At 41.4% G+C, this 24,494-nt stretch overlaps 1 long non-coding RNA gene across 1 annotated transcript in view; it reads right to left on the bottom strand.

The window, feature by feature from the left end:
• Nucleotides 1–15,608: 15,608 nt before the first annotated feature.
• LOC137497029 (uncharacterized) overlaps nucleotides 15,609–24,494 on the bottom strand; it is a 303,676-nt gene continuing 294,790 nt past the window's right edge. Inside the window, exon 3 of the long non-coding RNA XR_011017617.1 lies at nucleotides 15,609–15,648. This is a non-coding gene — a long non-coding RNA (uncharacterized lncRNA). The remainder of the gene's footprint in view (nucleotides 15,649–24,494) is intronic.

Here is a 24,494-nt window from a genome sequence, read left to right as displayed (position 1 = left end):
CTATCGAATGCAAGTTCACAGCTACGTGACCGAGCCGCGAAGCCGACTCCCTCGGTGAAACTGCCACAAGACGGTATGGTTCGATCTCACTTTTCAGCCAAGTCACTAAGTAGTCTCCGCGCTGACAAGTGCATTTACACACTGAGACCCTGGTCGGTAATGTTAGCGAGTAAGGTCGTTTAATTTCACTGCAAAATTGTATTTATACTGCATTTACCTTTGTGCTACTTGACTCAACATTGACCTAGTGAGAAGTATAATGAGCATTACTTCATGCACGACACACAATCAGTAATTGAATGTCACACTGCGCGTGCTAATGAATTAACGGGGATAGTAAAAATTAGCCTTACTTAGAGAAAATCGTACCGAGCTCGACAGCTGCAGTCGCTTAATTGCGGCCAGTATCCAGTATTCGGGAGATAGTAGGTTCGAACCCCACTGTCGGCAGCCCTGAAAATGGTTTTCCGTGGTTTCCCATTCTCACACCAGGCAAACGCTGGGGTTGTACCTTAATTAAGGCCACGGCCGTCCTTCCCACTCCTAGCCCTTTCCTGCCCCATCTTCGCCATAAGACCTATCTGTGTCGGTGCGACGTAAAGAAACTAGCAAAAAAAAAAAGAGAGAGAGAAAATCGTGGTTTACACAGAGAAAAATGCTGCACTAAAACACAAAATTTTAAACTAAAAGATTTAAAAAGTACTAATGTCAAAGAGAAAATAGCACCTATGTACAGAGCCCTGCGCGGATATACAAAATATTATCTGCATCCGCGAACTGTTATCCGCGGATATTGTAAATATTAACTACAGTATATAACACCCAAGGTACTGAAACGGATAGATCCGTTAATATAATACAATAGGCCTGACACCCGGTATCAGACTCCCACAGTTACAGGTTTATAAAGGATTTTCTCATGCGGCAACTACCGACGTATTGACCTTTGTTACTTCCTTCCGTTAATTGAGGGCAGGAACCAGTTAGGGCCAGGTCAGATTTACGGCTTTATGGTCTCAAGGCCTGCCTGCTGTCATTTCTTGATGGATACAGTACTTTTGCAACCATCTATTGGCACAGGCCAGAGTAAAGTGTAGCTTCCACGGAAGTCCCAGTCTCATCCATGGCTGTGACAATATGGAAGTTGCTGGGGTATGGGTAGTGCTGAGTAATGACATTCAGAGCACTAGTGCATCTGAGTGTCATGAAAGGTGTTGCTCATAGGGTCAGTCGTGCTGCAATAGTACTTTCTGACCCAGTGAGGAAAGCAATGGCAAACTACCTCACTCCTCATCTTGCCTAGTACGCCTCATTTTGGTGCTGCCATTGGTTTTTGGGGTTTTCTTATAACCGCATAACCTTTGGTGGTGCTATTTGAGGATCCAACCAGCCTCTGGGCTGATGACCTAACAGACACACGGTCTCAAGGCTTTTTATATATATCACAATTCTCCCATACCACCGTGAAGGGTCACCTAACGACAAGCAAAAATAAGATTATACCTGAGTGTAAATTAATAAACTTAATTAACTGCATCCGCGAATTGTTATCCGCGGATAGTGTAAATATTATCAGCAAAATTATTCGCACTGCCATACAGTTTGCATCCGCCAAGAGAGTAACTTCGCGGATATACGCATCTGTGCGGGGCTCTACGTACCTTCCACACCAATTAAGTAGCATGCACATTAATCTATACACAGTAAATACAATTACAATTTTACATACATATATACCAGTGGCGTGCGGTGGTTTTGAAAAGTGGGTATGCTGTCCAAGGTAGGACGTACTAATTACCGGGCGTAGGAAATATAATTTAAAGTGTATCATTATATAAAGGAATATAACCAAGCTGTAACCATATAGACTTACCTATGTGTAATCTCATGAAAATTGAAGGACTTCTAACCAGAGCGTACGGTATCATGTCAAATCCTTGGCTCTTCAGGAAACACAAAATAACTAGTGACATCACATCTATAGATTTTAAAAAATCGATATAATTTTTAAAGCTGCAATTAACTTGTTGAGATGTATAGAAATAGTTTATTTATGCCCAATGATAATGCTTAATCCGTTAAGAAAAGGAAGACAAACTTATCATTGTTGCGTTTTGTCTAAAAATTGTTATTTTATTCAGTTTCCTACATCAAAGTGCATAGATTAGTAGAAATCACGTCTATTTCATGTATCACCCCTCACTATTCAGTTAAAAAAACTCTTTGATCTCTTATGTATGTAGCCTATCAGAAAACTCTCTGCCCTGTTACACTTTTCACCCTTCAGCACAGAAGCTAACTTGAAATACCTCTGACACTATTGCAACAGTATCACGCATATTACATTGTACACATAGGCCTATCAAAAATGATAGTAACTTATTTGCTACGTTTTTGTGAGAAGTTCTTCTATTGTCCACTGTATGCTCTACTACTAACAAAACTATGCATTAAGTCCCTCCACAAGATTTTTGGTTGCTTTGAGTCTACTTGAAGGTGAAATCTAGTCGTCTCTCTTGTTTTGTGAATGTTGTGATGACATTATCATAAAACGTGTCTGTGCTTTTCATTTGGTGCAGAACTTCCTTTTCTATGGACAGAACTGCTAAGCCTGATAGCCGCTCTTGACTCTGTGTTGACCTCTGATAAGTCTTAATCCTCCTGAGGGCTGAAAACGATCTTTCAACTGACGCTGTTGTGCTTGGAACAGTTACTATAAGTACACCCAATTTGTACACTTCAGGCAGGGCTGTATCTAATTGTTTGCTTTTCAGGGAACACACTAACTGATGAGGGTGTTGACCATAAAGTTCATCAAACGAATACAGCACGGTAAGTTCATTCTTCAACCGGATAAAATCAAACAAGTCTTTATAGGATAGTTTAAGATTTCCAAAGGCAGAATGAGGAAAAGTAGCTTTGTACGCTTCATACTTCAGAGGATCCAATAAGGAAGTAAACTGTAATTGGTTTAATGACCCAAATCGTTCGTCTAATTGTACAATAATGTTGTCAAAAATAGTGGTAAAGGCATTTCCTTGACATTATTGGATCTTCTTCCCGACAATGTCGCTTAGTTGCTAGAGAGTCTTCGACACCATGATAGACCAGAGTCTCGGCCCAAATTACGTCGCACTTTTTCCTGATGTTTAGTATCTCTCTTTTGATTTCCTGAACTTTTTGGGAGCAATATAGGACGTCTAAATGCTTGGATTGAAGATTATTGAAAAGGATATCAGTGAAGGTGAAAATGTTGCTAAAAATCAGTAACAAAAAGGAAGTTTCAGTGCTGGTTAGAAATTTCATGAAACCTTGTGCCGCTACAACTGTTTCACTGTCCCAGTTTGAGCTTTCATCTAAAACATTCCGAAAGAATTCAAGGAATGAAGTGCGATGTTCTTTCACTGTGTGAAAAAGACGAGATGAAAAATTCCACCGTGTTGGAGCATTTCTAGGCATCCTCTTTGCGGTAAATTCTTTCAGTTCATGAGATCGTTTAGAGAACTTGTGAAAAAATGATCCTAATCCCGTTAAGGTCTGAAAAAATATTCTACATTCCTTGATGCAGGAAACTGACTGTGACAAAATCAGATTGAGCTTGTTACTAAAGCAATGGATAAATATGGCCTTCGGAAAGAGTTCTTGTACTTTGGTTCTTAGTCCACTTGTGTGGCCGGCCATCACAGCTGCTCCGTCGAACATTTGTGCAACCAACCTGTAGTTTTAAGTCAAACTCAGTAACAATGTTTTTCACATGTACAAACAAACCACTGGCTGTTCGATCTGCGCTGACATCAGTGAAAGTAATGAACCTTTCGTGAACTTTACCACTTTCAGAATCAACGTATCTCAGATTGGTTGATAGTTGAGACAAATTCATAATGTCTAAAGTCTCGTCAAGAAGAAGGGCAACGAAAATAGCGTGTTTTATTTCTAACTTCACTTTTTCCAAAACTACACCACTGACTGCCCTTAGTAAGTCATTGTGTATCCTGTTTGAAGTCCCGCGGAACACGGTCGATGTTTCTAGGCGTGTACTTAACGTCGCATCGTAAGTGGCGAGTAAGATCACTGCACCCAAATAAGTACCCCTGTTCAAAGAATCTTCACCCTCAGAATGTCGACGGAATGGTAATTCGTGAGTAGCTAAAAACACACATCAATGAATCGCTTGAGCACCTCTGTTTTTCCGAACGGTCTCATTATATTGTGCAGTGTTTGCACGCAATTGAGCATCAAGCTGAATATCAATTCTAGATTTTCCAAACGTTCTCAGCTGTAATAGTGCAGAAATGTGTGACTGCGATTTCTCATGCTTTTGAATGGCATTGTGCAAGTTACTCAGATTATCACTACCAGTGTCAGACCAAACAGTTCGGTCTCTTGCAAAGAGTAAAAATGGCCAGCAAAACACTTTATTAAATTTGGAACTTCCAGCAATCCATTCTGTTTTACTGTACTGTGAAGTTTGGAAATGACGAACGTACTCTTGACTTTTGTTTTTATGCGTCCCTTTAAGGTTGGGCATATCTGGAGAAGGTTTTCCAGATTGAACAATTTCTAGTTTCTCACATAAGCTCCTAAAACGAAACGGTTTGTCCAGCAGTTGTTCAATCACACAAATAGTCAGCCATCGCAAATATTACGATAGTTGAAACTAATAAGAAATTACCGTACGGTATATTTCAATAATACTTCTACGAAAATACACAATTATGCACTCACGACACAGCACTGTCCACGACGCCACGTTGCATGTTATTATTATGAAAATCATTAGAACGTACGCCCATACAAACACGCCACATGGTCCACAACAACGCTGGTACCTACTATATAGTAGGCAAGTTTTTCTCACACTGTTACATTTAAGAAAAAAATAATTTTCAATTCTAAAATAAACTAGGTATTCGTACTTTTAAAACGTTCTTCACTGCTGTCAGTTACCACTCGCAAGAGCTGTTTCAGCAATAAGCCAAATAACAATAAATAAACGTATCATAAACCAGCACAAAGTTGCTTCACACTGCTACACCATGCGATCAAGCCGGGCAGCGTTGAGTTATCGGCTTACCAAGCTCACTTTCTGGCGCGGTTACTACGCATGCGTCACTTTGAACTCAATGCTGGGCGAGCCAAGCGGTAGGTGTGTTGCGTACCCTCGCTAATGCAGAAATTCGTACTGCAGAATAACTTTACTGCATACTGCAGAAAATACTCTTAGTTTAAAAAATAGTATTGCCAACTGACAAGATAAAATTATTTGTTGCACTTACAGTTTCATTAATGCTTACTTTGCTTCTCAAGTCCAACGGGTAAGCCCGGCTTAGCCTGCATATCCACAATGCACGCTACTGATATATACATACACACTGTACACATGTACATCTTCATTATAGACACACGTATTTCAGCGTAAGCCTCTGTGAATTTACTAAACGTCTCTACACTCCTGTATTTAAAACTAGCTCTGTGGCCTCTTTTAGTTCTATATCTACTATGTTTAAATTACTAGAAACAGTCAAACCATCGTCATCTTGATCTCTCTCTACTCCCCTTGCCCTCCATGACCGAGTCCGTTATTCTCCTAGGTTACTTACCTTCCTTAATTAACCTCACATGATCCCACTACCAAATCCGGTTTATGCGTATAGCTTCATCAGTCGCTTACTTAGACTTCTTCCTGTATAGTTCAAATTTCTGCCTCATGCTTTGTTTTAATGTAGGTATACAAAAATCTAAAGTTCGATCAATCAATGTCTGTCTATCTCGCTGACGGTCCGAATATCACTGCAGAATGGCTTGACAGAATTTCTTGGAAATCAGTATTTAAGTTCAGGGGTAGGCTATTCCACACTAGGCTGTACATACGAATTTCGATTTTTAGTGCTAAGTCCAACAACGCCGAACGTCGCTGACATGGAGATACTGTTCAATCGTGGTAACGAGTAAAATGGCAATAATTATCGTTGTAGTCGTGAATATTTTATTAGGTGCAAAACCACGCGGTCATCAACCCATGTTTGTCCGCAATGCGATGAAGATGATCATCGGAATGAGGAGGAAAACTAGAAGTAGAAGTCATGAAATGAAATGGAAATGAAAGACTCCTTTGACCTCGGATACCCTAAAATCGCCAAACTAGAAGAAAACTACACTCATGAGCAATTGAATTAGAGCTATCTGTCGTAATAGGGAGACGGCGCTGTGCTCGGCCCGGCGAATCAAGGTCTATACCTAGGTATACACAGGTCTGGTCACCCTCCCAGAATTCTTTGAGTCAGCGGCCATTTTGCGACCAAAGCCCTCTATTTGCTGCCGTCTGCGTGTTGTCCAATGCAATGAGATTAAAGTTATAATGGGTTACTGTTTGACTCCATATTGTAAAAGTCACTCTTCTAAAGGGACTCGATTATTTAGATTCCCAAAGGATAAGAATAGGAAGGGAAAATGGGTGTAGAATTGTCGACGTAGTAAGTGGCAGCCAACAGAACATTCACAGCTGTGTGAGGTTAGTATAAATTTTGCTAGAGAAAAACGAAGTTTCTATTTGCGGTTGTAGAAAGCTTGTCTATGAAAATATTTTTCACAGACCATATCTTGATTACAATCTTTTCCTGCAGCTTCGTTTTGAGGATTGTCAATTTGAAGTAGAACAGATGGAAAGAAACTGCTAAAATGGAATGCCGTCCCTAGACTCTTCGACATTCCTAATCCCCCGAAATCCTTCTCGTGTTTCAGGAAGGCTCCGAACGAAAAAGGGCTGCCTTCAATGCTTGTATATAAAATTGTGTTTGTCAGTTTCTTGGGATGGTAATTTATTACGGTATAATATTCTTTCTTTCTTTCTTTCTTAATCCGTTCGCCGTCCAGTGTTGTGTTTCCTCCCCGAACACAGCGAGGGATCCCATTTCTACCGCCTCAATGGCAGTGCCCTGGAGCGCGAGACTTTGGGTCGGTGTATACAACTGCGGAGGAGGACCAGGACATCGCCCAAGCGGCCTCACCAGCTATGCTGAACAGGGGCCTTATGGGGGATGGGAAATTTGGAGGGGATAGATAAGGAAGAGGGAAGGAAGCAACCGTGGCCTTAAGTTCAGTACCATCCTGGCATTTGCCTGGAGGAAAAACGGAAAACCACAAAAAACACTTCGAGGATGGCTGAGGCGGAAATTGAACACCCCTCTACTCAGCTGACCTTCTGAGGCTGAGTCGACCCCATTCGAGCCCTCGTCCTACTTTTAAAATTTCTTGGCAGAGCCGGGAATCGAACCCGAGCCTCCGGGGGTGGCAGCTAATCACACTAACCACTACACCACAGAGGCGGACTATTGTAATAGTTATTGTAATAATTTTAATAATTTTGTAAATTCACATTTAAATTAATGCCCTCTCAGATTCTTTAACATTTAGACACGATTTTCTTGATAATAGTAATGTAAAATTTGCATAACTCATTCAATTATTATTATTATTATTATTATTATTATTATTATTATTATTATTATTATTACGATATATAAAATCTAGATCACTCTATTATAATCATAAACTCACGTCCTCATCCCGAGGTGGTGCAGCACTTTTATCAAGCAAACTTCCAATGGAGGGGAGCTATATATACCATTTCAACAAAATAACAGCCCTTCTATCATTCTTAAATTTCTGGCAGTACCGAGAATCAAAACCGGGCCACGAGGACGATATCTAATAACAATAGCCGTCACGCTACGAAAGCGGACACACTGTTGTAAAGTGAAAAAAAAAACCTACAACCTGTTTTCCAGTCGTTGACCGGGTCAGGGATGTAATGAATGAAACATATATAGGCTGTTATTACAATGGGGTCGCCACTCCCAAGGTGATTTATTAATGAGTGATAAATGCTATGAAATGATAATGGAGAGTGTTGCTGGAATGAAAGATGACAGGGAAAACCAGAGTACCCGGAGAAAAACCTGTCCCACCTCCGCTTTGTCCAGCACAAATCTCACATGGAGTGACCGGGATTTGAACCACGGTATCCAGCGGTGAGAGGCCGACGCGCTGCCGTCTGAGCCACGGAGGCTCGTACTGTTGTAAAGTATCGCTGTTTTTTAATATTTGCTTATGTTATTATTTAAATTTAACCGTCCACACTTTCTGGATCAGTATATTACTTTGATCATGCTCAGGTACCCTAAATTAAGTCTACTAGCTCAAAAAGTATTATGATAATTTTTTCATATATAGTCTGGTTTGAATTCTAGTGCAACTATTCACAATTTATGAAACCTGAGCTCTTACAGATGGCAAAATAGATATCATTATATCACAATTCACAGGTTATAGGAAAGTTATTAATTACATGTAATCCGAGGCACGTTAAACTAATTTTAACAGCTTTCGTGTTCTTAAATACAACTTTTAAATCCGAAACTCGCCTATATGCATCATGAAAATGCTGCAGGGATCGTCCACATTGAGTCCTAAAATGGCGGCTCCATAACTAACAGTCGTGTCCTGACCTGTGTATATAGACCTTGCGGCGAATATAATAGGAGGGCATGGCGTGTAATAGCAAGGACGTCAGACCTCGTACAGGTTGTATGAGTAAGAATGGGTTAGACACGAGACCTGAGCGCATCTGATCGCGGCCAGACTGGCGGCGCCAGACGTATGGACCACTTTATCTCTGACGTCGTGCAGGCACTGGGCTTTCCAAGGGTCACCGTATCAAGACTGTACCGTGAATACGTGGATTCGGGCAAAACCACCGTCGTCAGGGTCAACTGCCGTGGTATTAGGCTGATGACACACGGAGCGGTTTTCGCCGAGTCGGCAGCCAAGTCGGCCGCCGCGTCGGCGCATGTTTCTATTGTATCAGATGGGATGAAACAGACACAGCGGTGCTCGCCGACAGGCGGCAGATTTGCCGACTCGGCCTGTCGTGTAGCTGGCGGTGCAGCGAGCGGTTTGAAGACTTTGTGCGCGCTCTAGCGCCATAGATTTAATACATTCAGCTGAAATACGGCCGACTTGATGCTTCGCTCTAGTCGGGCGTGGCTGAATTTACGCGGCGATTGCATCATTGGTAGGTATTCTTGTATTAGATATCATGAAGTATCTTTGAAATTCAATAATATACACGTAAAAGGACATATAGAGTAAGTAGTCTTTTGGAATAAGAATAAGAACAATCCTTTATTTTTCGGTAATTTTAGCTAGCTTCCTCACCTAACGTCACGCTCACTAATGTGTTTTGTCCACTGCCTGCTCGATACGCACCCGATGACTGCTTATAAGCAGTCATTTTAGATGCAGTTCGAGCAGGCAGTGGTTTCGTCACAGTCGGCAAAAACCGCTCCGTGTGTCATCAGCCATAGACGTGTTAATGACTGGCGTCGCCGTCGACTACCTCGGATCGTAAGAGCGGAGACGGACCCCAGTACGGCAGATCACTCGTCAATTCACTGCTTGAGAAGAACGATGTGCCACACTATCCAGAACGATCTCCTCGCCATGGGGGAAGCAGGCGTCACACGAGAGTACTTCTGCTCAAGACCGTCACATGGGCACAGGAACACCGCCATTAGACGCTCGGAGCATGGAAGGTCAGTTGACAGATAAGTTGGTACATGACGATGACGGGGTACGACTACATCGTCAACCACATGAGGCAATGGATCCGTCTCGACAGCAGAGTATAGTTCAGACTAGTGGTGGTGGTGTTATCCTCGTATGGAGACTGTTCACGTGGGATGAAATGGGTCCCTGGTTCATCTGATAACGCCCCTCAGCGGCGAACGTTACAGGAACCTGCTGGCAGATCAAGTTCACCCCTTTACCTACAGCAAGAAAATGCTCCCGCCCATCGCTCTCGAATTGTGAGTGACTGACTCGATAAGCACTCCACTGATGCGAAGATGCTTGTTTCTCCTGACCCCAGAGGAGCCCCAATTTCAATCCCACTGAACACATCTGGGATGCTGTCGAGAGGATGTGCGTGCTTTGTACCCTGCTCCCACCAATCTTCGTGGAATATGGGAGGCTGTGCAGCCACTATGGATCAGTATGGCTCTCTAACGCTTCCGGTGTTTTGCAGAGTCCATGCCACACCGCGTCGCCGCCGTCACCAAGATAAAAGTGGATTCCACATGCTATTAGCCGGCTATCTACAATTCACTTGCTCATGAGTGTAAATGAGATGGCCTACAATGTCCTAAGACCATAAAACTGATAAATAATAACATTACACTGACAAATAATAATTAGATCTCGGAAGTTAGGCAAAATGCCTTTCTTATCTGACTGGATATATTGAAGAATCAGATAGAGATAAATATGTTTTCGTGCATTTAGGAAGTGTACAGACAATTTTTATTTTGCCTTTTTTGCCTATTTTGGTTTCCGTTGCCTAAAATGTAAAGCTTTTTTTGCCTTTTTTGATTGTTATGCAATTTTTTCTGCGATTTACACACTTTAAAAAGCACATAATGAGTTTTCGTACATCGAAAACAAAAAAGGTTGCACAAATCAAATTACATATTGCCGTCACAAATATCTGTTTAGAATATTGTGCCCTGTAAATCGTTTATTTGTTTTCAGGCATTCGAAAGCTTATTTTCTCAACCCATTCTGAACTTTAACTCAACTCGACCTAATTAGCTCAAAGTTTATTTCAAATGTGTCTACTTTACTTCAAAAGCACATCCATAGACGTTCATAACAGACTATGACACAAAAGGGGATCTGGTGATTACAGACCTCATGACGTTTGATGCAACCAATACTACACCACAGAAGTGGGGAAGTGTAATCAGGAGATAATAAATCGTGTGGTTATCCTGGACAACGACGCACACAGTACAATCGGCTTCAATACTAAAAACATAACTGTCTTGCTGTACTAAGGGTGTGCAACTGGTGTATCAGAGTCTTTTGAAGTTCTTTGATGATTCGAACAGTATAGCCGGGCTGAGTGGCTCAGACGGTTGAGGCGCTGTCCTTCTGACACCAACTTGGCAGGTTTGATTCTCGCTCAGTCCGGTGGTATTTGCAGGTGCACAAATACATCAGCCTCGTGTCGATAGATTTACTGGCACGTAAAGGAACTCCTGCGGAACTAAATTCCGGCACCTCGACATCTCCAAAAACCGTAAAAGAGTAGTTAGTGGGAAAAAGCTGCAACAGATTAAATTTCTGCTAATTATGCTGTCATATTGCCCTAGGCTGATCTAGATGAATTCCTGAATGGTATCGACATATATTAGTGAAGTAAAAAGCAGAGCAAAGTCATCTCCATACAGGCCATGAAAGGCTTTGGAGGGGTGGAAGGTAAGGGCTCCCACTATCCGTAACCTCGGCACTTGACGGGGTAGAGTGGTTAGCTCTACGCCTGGCCGCCTTTGCCCCCAGGAATTAATCTGGTACTCATTTTTGGTGTAGTCTTAGAGAAGTACAAGACAAAAATAAAAAATAAAAGATCTAAATCAAAAGTGATGGAACACAACCGACTGGAGTCAGGAGATACAGGAACTATCAGATTAGGATACGTAGTCTTGAAGGAAGTAGATGCAAACTGCTATCTGAGTACAGGCATAACTATTCATTCATTTTCATGTCCGGATGAAATACCGTTTTGCCAGTGCGTAGTAACATTTATGGCCTTTATGTTTGCTACCAAAACTTGTAAAGGGACCGGCTGATATAGGTAACCTGAAATTTGTAAGTGACTATAGCTGCAGAAGACATCGTTGCTGTCGAGCATGTTCCACTTCTTCGGGTTGACCTTACAGCGTGAAACTTCCGTCCTCCGCCTATTCAATGCCTTCTATGTATCGCACAGCATATCATAACTTGGTTCCATTTTCCTTGAGAGAGAAATGATTCGGTTCTTAATTTCTGTTTTCCATATCTTCAAACGGATACATTTCTGTAAATCCTAGGAAAAAACCATCGAAAAGCTCCTTCGAAAATTATCTATCACGTAGGTTGATGCATAAACTTAAGTGTCGCAGATCAGTTTCTTGTCGATTCATCTCAGATGCTGCAGCTACTTTTCTTTGGGTGCATCCTGGAGGAAATACAATCAGAGGGTGGTCACGGTTGGAGATACCCAGACACAACCCTGTAAAGTTATCATTGAGTGCTAACTTATGTCCACCTTTATAACATGAACAGAAGAAAACCAAACTGGTGCTGAATTCAGCAACTCAGAAGTGCAGTCCAAGGTCTGAAGTTCTAAGTGAGTATAGTAACCAACGATGGAAGATGCAAGGAAGATATAAAATGCACACTAACCCAAGCAAAGGAGGCTACTCTCAAGACAATAGATTCGGTTGCCTCAGAAACAGATACGAATATTAGCGAGATGTTTCTGAAGACTTCTTTGTGGAGCGTTGGTGAATGAAGGATGTGAACAGAAGGCTTTGAAATGTAGTGTTACAGAAGAGTATTGAAAGTATGAAGGATAGATCGGCTCGCAAATGAAGAGAGACTGAATGAAACTGGCGAGAAGAAAACTATTTAGAGAAATTTGAGAATGCAGCCCTCAGCCCCCTCTGGTCCAAGACCGATGCTCTCTGCACTAAATTAACAGGGCAGTTTTGTGAACAGTGAACGACGGGATACACTTTGCAGGCATCATTGCATACAGATACACCTGACAAAAAATACTCTTAAATTTAAATGAAATCTCCTGTCAAAATTTAATGGAAACATAAATCGAGAGTGAAATAGAAATCACTACCCAACAAGGATCAGCACACAATACTTAGTACCACGCAACCTGCGAGCTATCTAACAAGGTAACAAGGCGAATGGAGGAAAATAGGTTACATAAGACAATAATGGACTCACCAACGGAAGGTAAGAGACGTAGGAGGGAGAGCACAGTGAGGATGATGATAATATAATTTTGTTGATTTAACGATGAAGAGCATGGAACCAAACAAAGGCGCAAAGTCGGATGCAAATAGAAGGTGGAGAAGCTTTTAATTCATTCACAGAGACTTGCAGACTGAACGCTGGAAGGCACAACCAGACTATAATGAATATATGTATGTATGTATGTATGTATGTATGTATGTATGTATGTATGTATGTATGTATGTATGTATGTATGTATGTATGTATGTATGTATGTATAAGATCTTAATGTGTGTAAAGCTATTTTCCGCACTCGTTTTAATTTTATCATTCGTGCAGAAATGAATTACTATACACAATCGTTGCATAAGTATTGTAGAATGTTTCATGCACTTATTTTATGTCGTTGTCCGTTGCACGAACACAGCGGCATGTGAGAATTTATTGATTGTACCGTAAATAACACAATATATGGACATGGGGAACATTGTAACCTGTATGCGAAAGATGATTTTTACGTAGCGATATCTCAGACACGACACACATCAGTTCTTCTGTTGCCAGATGCGCTACTTTGTAAGGAACCCATACGTTTTAGTGCCACAACATTAATTATAACACATATAACTCCATCACATACCAGTAAAATAATACACACTATTAGAAAAGGAACGCCATGTTTCGATCTACAAGAAGATCTTAAGATTTCATCAAATCACTTTAAATCATGCGCATATATGTAAAAAAAAACTGTTTACGTTAGGTGAATTTTTCAGTGAGACAATTGTAATAGTCTTCCACTGCCAATTTAGTACGTAATTCTGAGAAAGTGTGCTGTACTTATCTAACAAGGGAACTATCCATACGGTCATATCAAAATCGACAATGAAATTTCGCAGAGAGGATGAGGAGACCATCAAATAGCGAAGTAACGAAAATTAGCTGCCATTTAGAACTGTAAAAATTTCGTGTGGCTATTTCTAGCCGGGTGCAGCCCCTGAAAGGCAGATCCTCCGATCAGGGTGGGCGGCATCTGCGATGTGTAGGTAACTGCGTGCTATTGTGGTGGAGGATAGTGTTGTGTGTGGTGTGTGAGTTGCAGGGATGTTGTGGACAACAAAGATACTCACTCCCCGAGCCAAGGGAATTAACAATTTAAGGCTAAAACCTCCGACTCGGCCGAAAATCGAACCCGGGAACCTTGTGGCCAAAGGTCAGCACGCTAACCATCTATTAATAGCCATGGAGCCGGACGCCATTTCGAACTGAAAGCTGTCGAAATCTTCGTACAAAATACACGTGACGATGCAAATACTGGACAACCCTTGCATCTTGTTAACTCGCTCGGCGCATAGCGAAGTGGAGTTGCAGTTGTGCTGGAGATAGAGAAAGAGAGAAAACGAACTGGCCAGCTACCACGCGCCAAGGTCATTTTATTACGAGGGAACTATGTGAAACATAAATACGGTGCGTTAATCGCATGATAAAAAAACAAATATTTTTGGCACCATGCACAACGAATGTGCACTTCAAGGCCACATTGTTCTTACAGTTTTTTTTTGCTTTACGTCGCACCGACACAGAGAGGTCTTATGGCGACGATGGGATAGGGAATGCCTAGGAATGGGAACGAAGCGGCCGTGACCTTAATTAAGGCACAGCCCCAGCATTTGCCTGGTGTGAAAATGGAAAACCACGGAAAACCATCTTCAGGGCTTCCGACATCGTGGTTCGAACCCATTATCTCCCGGATGCAAGCTCACAGCCGCGCGCCCCTGACCGCACATCCAACTCGCCCGGTCTTTCTAATCCTAGTGACACAGTACTGTATTTCTAATACACATACTATTATAGGAATCACCACGACACATGTTACCAGATAAAATAATTAACTAATCTCTCCTCACAAAGAACACAATGCTGATAGCAATATATCCAAAACCCCTTACATGAAGCTATAGTAGAATACTTGCGTATAAGACAAATTTCATTCATCTACTGGTAGAGCTAAGACGTAAGTATACCTTCGGAGCTGGCACTGGCCATCATGAAAGAAATAATTTTAGTCAGTGTGCATTATATCGTGATTAACAGACGTATGGAATATCGGCTCCCTCTCTCGCCGCAAGGAGCAATATACTTAACGTAGAGAGCGGTGTGAACCATGGAGAGTTGAAATTTAGCTTTACAGAAACTTAATCCAGCGTTAATGACTCATGCCTTCTACAGTCAATAACGTTCATTACGATCGAATTTCTCCATTCTAACCAGTCCTCGGGCGATTGCCTAGAGAATATATGAAGCTCCTAGCGTCTATGACTAGTATGAGAAGAATGTCAGTTTTCTAGTTTTTCTTCACACAGAAGTAGTGACTTCCTAGGCTAGATATTCATCCAATTTAATGAGAAATTCAGATATGAGAATCTCCAGCTATTTTAGAAAACAAATAATTTACTTAATGTGACTCGATGTAAGTGAAAATTCAGGCAATGGAGCTCCAAATAGAGCCAGGGTACAGGAACATCCTAGCTGCAGAAATCTACTGGTTCTATTTCATATCGATGGTAATCAAATACACATAATGAACGAATGAAATACGTGGAGTTATACAAACTAGTACTGAAGCCCAGCACAAATGTAATATATTTCAAGTAACTAGGAGCCTATTTTCAAACTGAACAACAAAAATTCAATAATTTCTCATGGAGTCATAAGTGTATTCAAAGTCTTAAGTTATAAGAGATACTAGATTAACTCACCAATGGTCCAAGATAGGCGAAATATGAAGACAGCTGTTACCTGGAAAGAAAAATAGAATGTTTTTAAAAATGTTGTTATAGTTTTATAGTTCGTCATCGAACACAGTGTACACATTTCTATGAAAGTGGAATAATTCTAGAAGTTGTAGTCAAAAAAACGATTCCTACAACTGTTTTAGCCAAATCTATTGACAAAGAGTGCATACCACCCCAATCCTTAAAAGTAAAAATATCAAGGCCATCCAGGAACACAGAAATAATAATAATAATAATAATAATAATAATAATAATAATAATAATAATAATAATAATAATAATAATAATAATAATAATAATCATGTTCACCTCTGATGTGTAGTAGTTAGTGTGATTAGCTACCACCCCTGGAGGCCCGGGTTTGATTCCCGGCTCTGCCACGAAAAATTTGAAAAGTGGTACGAGGGCTGGAACGTGGTTCACTCAGCCTCGGGAGGTCAACTGAACAGAGGGGCGGGGGGTTTTCGATCCCCTCTTTAGCCATCCTCGAAGTGGATTTCCGTGGTTTCCCACTTCTCCTCCAGGCGAATGCCAGGATGGTATCTAATTTAAGGCCATGATCGCTTCCTTCCCTCTTCCTTGTCTATCCCTTCCAGTCTCTCCATCCCTTCACAAGGCCCCTGTTTAGCATAACATGTGTGGCCGCCTGGGTAAGGTACTGGTCCTTCTCCTCAGTTGTATCCCCCGACGCAAAGTCTCGCGCTCCAGGACACTGCACTTGAGGTGTCTTGTGGTTAAGTAGATTGTCAGGAGTGCAATGTTTTCTAACTCGTCTATAAGCAGCACCGCGTTCAGCCATTAGTTCTCTAATCTCATCTGAGAGCCAAGGAGCTGGCTTCTGCGTAAGTGAAACCTTCTTTTCAGGGGCATGTCTATCGTACAGTTCAGTCATATGTTGATTGAAGAGAGTTACTTTGTTATTTATATCTTACTTTACTGACAGTTGTTTCCAGGAACACGAACTCAGGTTTTCGCTCGTACGGACGTGTGCCATGGCACTGCAAATGCGTCTCGTAAAGTTTATTTTTATCAGTTCTTCGTAGATCTCTATATGAAATTATTTTCGGTTTGAACTTGGGACTTTTAATAGAATAGGCCATAAATATATCATCATGCCGCGATATACCTGGAACACTAATTTGACCGCGATGAAGAACTAATTCAGGTTGGTTAGTAGCAATGAGATCAATTAAGATGTGTAATGTGTAGCATTGAGAGGGAGAAACGTTAAATTGCAAGCTTTAAAAGAAGTTAAAAGTTGGGTTGTCTGAGGAGAGTTCGGTTCAAGAAGGTTTATGTTGAAGTCGCCCATTATATTTATATTTGAGTAATCAGTAACTAAATCTTGTATTTAAGTCTCTAGATCGCATAAGAAACCCGCATTAGGTGTCTTATATACTACACCCAGACGACATTTTACTTTACTCACAACCGGGCGAATTGGCCGTGCGGTTAGGAGCGCTGAGCTGTGAGCTCGCATCCGGCAGATAGCGAGTTCGAACCCCGCTGTCGGCAGCCCTGAAGATGTTTTTCCATGGTTTCCCATTTTCACACCAGGCAAATGCTGGGGCTGTCCCATTCCTAGGCCTCTCCTGTCCCATCGTCGCCATAAGACCTATCTGCGCCGGTGCGACGTGAAACAAATAGAAAAAAACTACTCAGTTTATTTCCAGGAACACGAACTCAGGTTTTCGTTCGTACGGACCTGGAGACCTACAGATAGGCTGGTCATAACATATGCGGCGGTACCCCCGGAGGGATTATTTAATCTGTAGGATCTAAGCAATGTATAACCCGCCAGCTGCAATCTTCCTATTGCGTGGTGTGGTTTTAACCAAGTTTTGGAAATTAATATTGCGTGGACACTGGGAGATTTAAATAGGGCTTTAATTTCGTTCATTCGCGCCTCCGCAAGGAGGCTTTGAGCGTTTATATGTCAAATCTTTAAAGTATTACTGTTCGGAGAAAGCTGGTGGTTAATGATGCCCCTTGTCGACTGGGAATGGCAAGAACGCTCAGATGACAATAGATGTGTGTTGCCTGCACAGCTGGTTCCAGCGACACTGGGGGAGGGTGGAGTAAGTGAAAGGTTTTGAGGAATGTCCGCAAGGAAGAGGGGAGCCTGTTCGTTATCACGGGGACTAACCGCAGTTGAATCCAGTTTCTCCACTTCATATTTTCTATGTAACTTACGTTGTGCATTACAAGGTACTAAGAAACAGGTTCTTTATGATTCGCATGAATGGCTAAATGAATTAACGGAACATTTTGCTAAATTAAATTACGACTGTAGGATACAGGATTATTTTAACATCATACACTACTAATCAAAAACGTCAAAACAGAAAATTATATGGCTCACCAATTAAACTATATTTCAGTATTATGACGGATTTTTCATTCAAAGGCCTATACTGTTAATTCGTTTTTAAAAGAAGACGAATATTTTATACTGTGTAAAGCACGTCTGTAGTCTTAGGTAACTGTTGATCTCGTGATCGTAGCCATGGGCTTTTTACTATTTCATTTGGGAAGTTCTAATAAACTTACATAACAACTGCATGCTACAGCAATGAATGCTCGTAAATAGCTAAATTCTGTAAGAACTTCGATCGACGTTTGATCAACCGTTGCACGTGGGGGGCGACAAACATCAACGAAATGACACCCCATTGCACTGAGACCAGCGGCATAATTCCTTGATGATATATATTTCCCATATGGTTGCAATGTATATTTGAGACAGAGGAATATGAGGATCATCTGTACGAAAACAAGCGTGAAATATTTAATAATTTGGGTCATAAATTGGAAAGGAATCTTCTAAATAAAATGCATGTAATACTTTGATGAAATGAAATGGCGTATGGCTTTTAGTGCCGGGAGTGTCCGAGGACATGTTCGGCTCGCCAGGTGCAGGTCTTTCAATTTGACACCCTTAGGCGACTTGCGCGTCATGATGAGGATGATATGATGATGAAGACGACACATACACCCAGTCCCCGGGCCAGAGAAATTAACCAATCATGGTTAAAATTCCCGACCCTGTCGGGAATTGAACCCGGGACCCCTATGACCAAAGGCCAGCACGCTAACCATTTAGCCATGAAGCCGGACAATGCTTTGATCATTTGATCATATGATCATTTTGTGCTTATTTTATTTCAGGAGGAGCCAGCAGATGTACAGATATTGTGTATTTTGGTCGTTTCACGTATGGACATTACAGGTTCAAGGCGACGTTGGTATTATTCCGATTGCCAGTTGTTGAGGTCTTGGAATTCAACTTGGCCACCTTTTCCTTACTTTTCGTACGTTTGGCTGCTTTGATTTCTTTATTTCCTTGTTGGCGATTTCCTTCAAATTATGTCGTTATTTCAACTTGTATGTATTTAACTGTCCGCCTCTGTGGTGTAGTGGTTAGCGTGATTAGCTGCCAACCCCAGAGGTCCGGGTTCGATTCCCGGCTCTGCCACGAAATTTGAAAAGTGGTACGAGGGCTGGAACGGGGTCCACTCAGCCTCGGGAGGTCAACTGAGTAGAGGTGGGTTCGATTCCCACCTCAGCCATCCTCGAAGTGGTTTTCCGTGGTTTCCCACTTCTCCTCCAGGCGAATGCCGGGATGGTACCTAACATAAGGCCACGGCCGCTTCCTTCCCTCTTCCTTGCCTATCCCATCCGATCTTCCCATCCCTCCACAAGGCCCCTGTTCAGCATAGCAGGTGAGGCCGCCTGGGCGAGGTACTGGCCATTCTCCCCAGTTGTATCCCCCGACCAAGAGTCTGAAGCTCCAGGACACTGCCCTTGAGGCGGAAGAGGTGGGATCCCTCGCTGTGTCCGAGGGAAAAACCGAACCTGGAGTGTAAACAGATAATGATGATGATGATGTATTTAACTATTTCTGATAACTGATTTGTATTTTAATTATACTGAGGAATCTTTTTATTTTCGAAGAATGTAGGATATTTGTCGGTAGTTCTGACGACGGAGAAAATAAATCACGCAGATACTTATTCCTAGGGATGCATATGAAAATAAACCCCATATTTTTGTGATCATTTGAGAGAATATGCACTATATCTTTTGGTATGGGATAGAATAAATTTGTTACTTTCATTGACCTGTCTCAGTCTTATCCTTGACTTTGACTGTATGAAAGTGACCAAGGTATGAGCGATGCAGTTAGTCCTTGTTATGAATGGTGTGAAAATATCGCTCATAGGGTCGGTTGGTGCATGCATTTTAGTGGGCTTGGCAGACTGATATGTAATAGCAACTTCTGGCTCAGTGAGGAAAGCAACAGGGAATTACCGCATTCCTTATTTCCCCAGTACGTATCTTCAGTGATGCCGAGGCCATCTACGACAGCCGTTGGCATAGCTGTGGAGGATCAAACCAGCCTTCGGGCTGAATACCCAACGTACATACATGAGAGAATAAACCATTAAAGTGAAAAACGAACTCCGTTATATTATACTACATTCTATGGTTGAGAGAGCCTCCGTGGCTCAGACGGCAGCGCGTCGGCCTCTCACCGCTGGATACCGTGGTTCAAATCCCGGTCACTCCATGTGAGATTTGTGCTGGACAAAGCGGAGGCGGGACAGGTGTTTCTCCGGGTACTCCGGTTTTCCCTGTCATCTTTCATTCCAGCAACACTCTCCATTATCATTTCATTGCATCTATCAGTCATTAACAATCACCTTGGAGTGGCGACCCCATTGTAATACTAGCCTATATATGCTTCATTCATTACATTCCTGACCCAGTCTAAGATTGGAAAACAGGCTGTAGGTTTTCATTTTCTATGGTTGAGAATATAACTTACGTCATGGTACATTGTAAGAGTATAACCCACTCCACATGATATTTATGTATAAATGTCATTTGGTTGTATATTACAAAGTATAAATCGTACTCGGGAGTGTATTTTGAGATAGCCACATTTAATGTGATACGAGAATAATTCATTACATAATAAAGTGTAGCATCACCTCAGTTATTTAATATAGGTACGACATGAGTTACCTTAATGCTGTATACTTCGAAATGTGATATAAGAAATTGTTCAACTCAACATACATTTGATAATAGACCATGTGTGTAATAAATATTGATTTTTGTAAACGGTGAATATTTGTAAGATATGAGTGTAATTCCTGTTCTTACTGGAATGCTGAGGATTTGTACTTTCTTCGATTATTAATATTTGGATCTTAACATTTCTACAACCTCACTCATGAATAAACATTTAGCCATTGGTGTGGAATATCTTTTATAACTACAGTAGTGTACGATATCTGATGAGTTTATTTTCTTGAGTACGCATCTTACATTATAGTAGCCCAGCTTCCTCTAGTTGCAAGGCAACTCTGAGGAGAATGCTTTGTACCTCATACATGACTGATATACATCTGTTGTTGATTGGTTAAGTGATGTTCCAAGGGGAACTGATAGAATAATTAGGACTGATACCAAGTCCCTGTGGCCACACTTGTGCAGGTGAAGTGTTTGTTAGAGGAGTTAACCTGTAAGGTCATCAAGATTTAGGAATGCCGTGAAGAAACAGACAAGAAATTGGAAGAGGTACTCAAGACTCAAGAAGAGAATCGCGAGGAAACAATATGAATACAACAGGAAAATCGGGAAGAAATACTTAAGACCCAACGAAAATCGGGAAGAAGTACTCAAGGACCAGCGAGAAAACCGTGAAGAGGCGGAAAAGAAAACAGAAGAAGTTCTAAGGCCCAACGAGAAATCCGTAAAGAGGGGGAAAAGAAAATGGAGGAGTTCCCGAAAAGACATGAGGAGGTGATTCAACAGACCTTACGAAATGTATTCCACACAAGTAAGAAATGTGGTCACAAGCATTATCATATATAATAATCAAATGATGGAAGAATGATTCAAAGGATTAAAGGAAGACCTAATTAAAAATCTCGGTCAGATGAAGGCACAAGTAAATCAGGACGTCAAGACACTGAGAGAAAAGATGGATTCACTACGAGCAGAGACAAAGAACAGCTGGCATAAATGCCAAGAACGGATAGAGAAGCTTATCCAAGAGATGGAAAATAATAACCAGACCATCAAAACGCATCTTGCACTAGCTAGGGAACAGACAGCCGATTAATTTGAGGTTATCACAGAAGAGGTAGAAAATAATAGAGGAGAGGTAAATATGAAGATAAATGCGACCTCTGAGGACATGCAAACATTACACAAACAATTACAAGAATTAAATATCGACAATGAAACTTCGAAAATTATGATAATATCATTGAGTGAGAAACAGTGGCGCACAGAAAGTCAGGCGACAGACCGAATATCGACGCCTACTACATTTCAAGGAGTTTATGATGGAGTTGAAAATGCGACATTACCGAGTTCCAGTGGTCCTCAAATAATAAACATTACATTAGGATCGGCCTAAGAAGTTCGGTAACGGCTAGGAAATCTGCTCCTTTGGGATAGAATCCTTGCTCGATGTTCGGAGATGTGTTGTTTTATATTGTGTGTATGTTGGGTAATCAGCCCGAAGGCTGGTTTGATCCTCTGCAGCTCCGCCAACAGCTGTCATAAATAGCCTAGGCGTCACTGAAGAGGCGTACTTGGGAAATGAGGAGTGAGGTAGTTTCCCGTTGCTTTCCTCACCGAGCCAGCCGTTGATATTACATATCAGTCTGCCAAGCCCACTGAAATGCATGCACCAACCGACCCTATGAGCGTTATTTTCACACCATTCATAAAAGGGACTCGCTGCATAAGCAATGGTATTACTAGCATCACTCATACCTCAGTCACCTTCATATTGTCAAAGCCAAAGATGAGACTGAGACAGGTCAATGAAAGTAACAAATTTGATATAGCCCATACCAGAAGACATAGTGCACTATAAACACTACATCTCGCCAGCAAACGAATTAGTGCATTTCTTGGCTTTAATTTGATTTTCCTACATATCGAGCTTTTGGGCATGTTTTGTATTGATCTACGGATATTATGGAATCGTATCTCCGTGATTCAGACGAGCTGCCGAGGGCTATGTTCGGAGCGATGTTACATTACATTTACATTTGTCGCCCAACAGTACGGCTGTTTCTTATTATATTTGGCTCACAACTGCAGGGTAACTTGTTGCCATACATTACGTTACTTTCTTATTACAATATTATATAATAATAATAATAATAATAATAATAATAATAATAATAATAATAATAATAATAATAATAATAATAATAATAATAATAATAATAATAATAATAATAATAATATATTGTTACGTGGCAGCCCTGTGGTAGCCCCTTGCGGTACTTCCTAGAAGGGGCTAGTGAGTCAGACGACCTGGGATCTCCCAGCCGGCCTGGAGGGCGGCGACGGCAACACAGACCCATGGTGTTCTTCATATTATGGTACTACTTCCATAGTAATCTTCCCCCGACGATACTAATCATAGACCCAGCTGGAGCCAGTAGCGGTACGTGTTCCTCAGGAAGTAGTGATTATTGCTCTAACAGGGAGCACTAGCAGGCACATGTAGTAGCACTTATCGCAAGTAAAGTTAACCCATGGTGTTCATCATCGCGTAATAGTACTAATGACAGATTATTTCATGGTTCCAAAAGTATCATCCCTTGGACGCCCCTTTTATTTGTCTCTTACGAGAAGCAGGCGATACCGTGGGCGCATTCTTCATCCGCATCCCCCACCCACAGGGGGTAAAAGAAGGATCCGACACTTCGAAAAATGAAGTACTGGACAAAAGACAGGAGCCACGAAGGGCGTGAAAATGTAAGACTTCCTAGGCCTCGAACGCTCTAATACCGTCCGGTTCGGAAAAGAACAGGAAGCTGACCATAGGAGGTCGGATAGTATAGATGAAAGTGAGGAGCCTGGCACAAGTACGTGGAAACAATGCTAGGACTCAGCTAAGGGCCCCGTGATCGCCAACCCACGCTCCCAAGTTGAGAGCCCCTGGGGCACCTCTTACGACAGGCAGGGGATACCGTGGATGTATTCTTCGTCTGCGTCCCCCACTCACAGGGTGTGTTGATTATCACTGCCACACATATAGATAATTCGTCTAGTATATAATGTGATTAATTTTATTTAATTCCAACTGATAGCTGAAAATTTGTTCTTTCATTCGTAGCTTTCTCAGAAGGATGTGTATTTAATTTGTTTCACTCATCTCGTTTGTATCTTGTTAAATTTAGTCATTAGATATATTATTTCCATATAAGAAAATGTGATTAAACCATAATTATGCCGCAGGAAAACAGTCGGTAAGTACAGTAAATTCAATGAAAATAATTCATATGTAACTACCTCAAAACACGAATTTATTTTTAACAGCTGCCCTCAATTGGACACGAAGTACATATCATATACAGTATTATTACTTGCTCACGCTCCGAAGCTGCCATCTCATCAACTTCCTCTGCCTGCTTTAATTTGGTATGAGCTCCCAAAATATTGCAGTTGTGAATTAAGGCTATCTAATCAGAGCACTACGTCACTCTAATAACCGTTTTACGACCCTGTGTAGCTGCGAAAATACATAGATACGAAGCCTGGTGGAAGGCCGTGCGCAATGGACCTTGAACTCATGGCCCCTGTCTTCTAGAGAACTTCGAAATTCAACTAAGGAAGACATGCAGCAGGAAATAAAATTCACTTTGTGACTGGATATAACTTTGTGTTACAGCACCAGCTGACATCAAGGACAGTAAGTAATGTGATAAAAAATTGCATTTTACAAGTACTCTCAATGATTAGTTTTATCATCTCCTAAGGTTTTGGTTTGAATCAGCCAGTATAGATCTCTCGAAATACAAAAATGCTCTC

The sequence above is a fragment of the Anabrus simplex genome, chromosome 1 (genome assembly GCF_040414725.1).
Source record: "Anabrus simplex isolate iqAnaSimp1 chromosome 1, ASM4041472v1, whole genome shotgun sequence".
Classification (NCBI taxonomy): domain Eukaryota; kingdom Metazoa; phylum Arthropoda; class Insecta; order Orthoptera; family Tettigoniidae; genus Anabrus; species Anabrus simplex.
The sequence above is the reverse complement of the archived record's forward strand: the minus strand, read 5'-3'. Positions and strand labels throughout refer to the sequence as shown.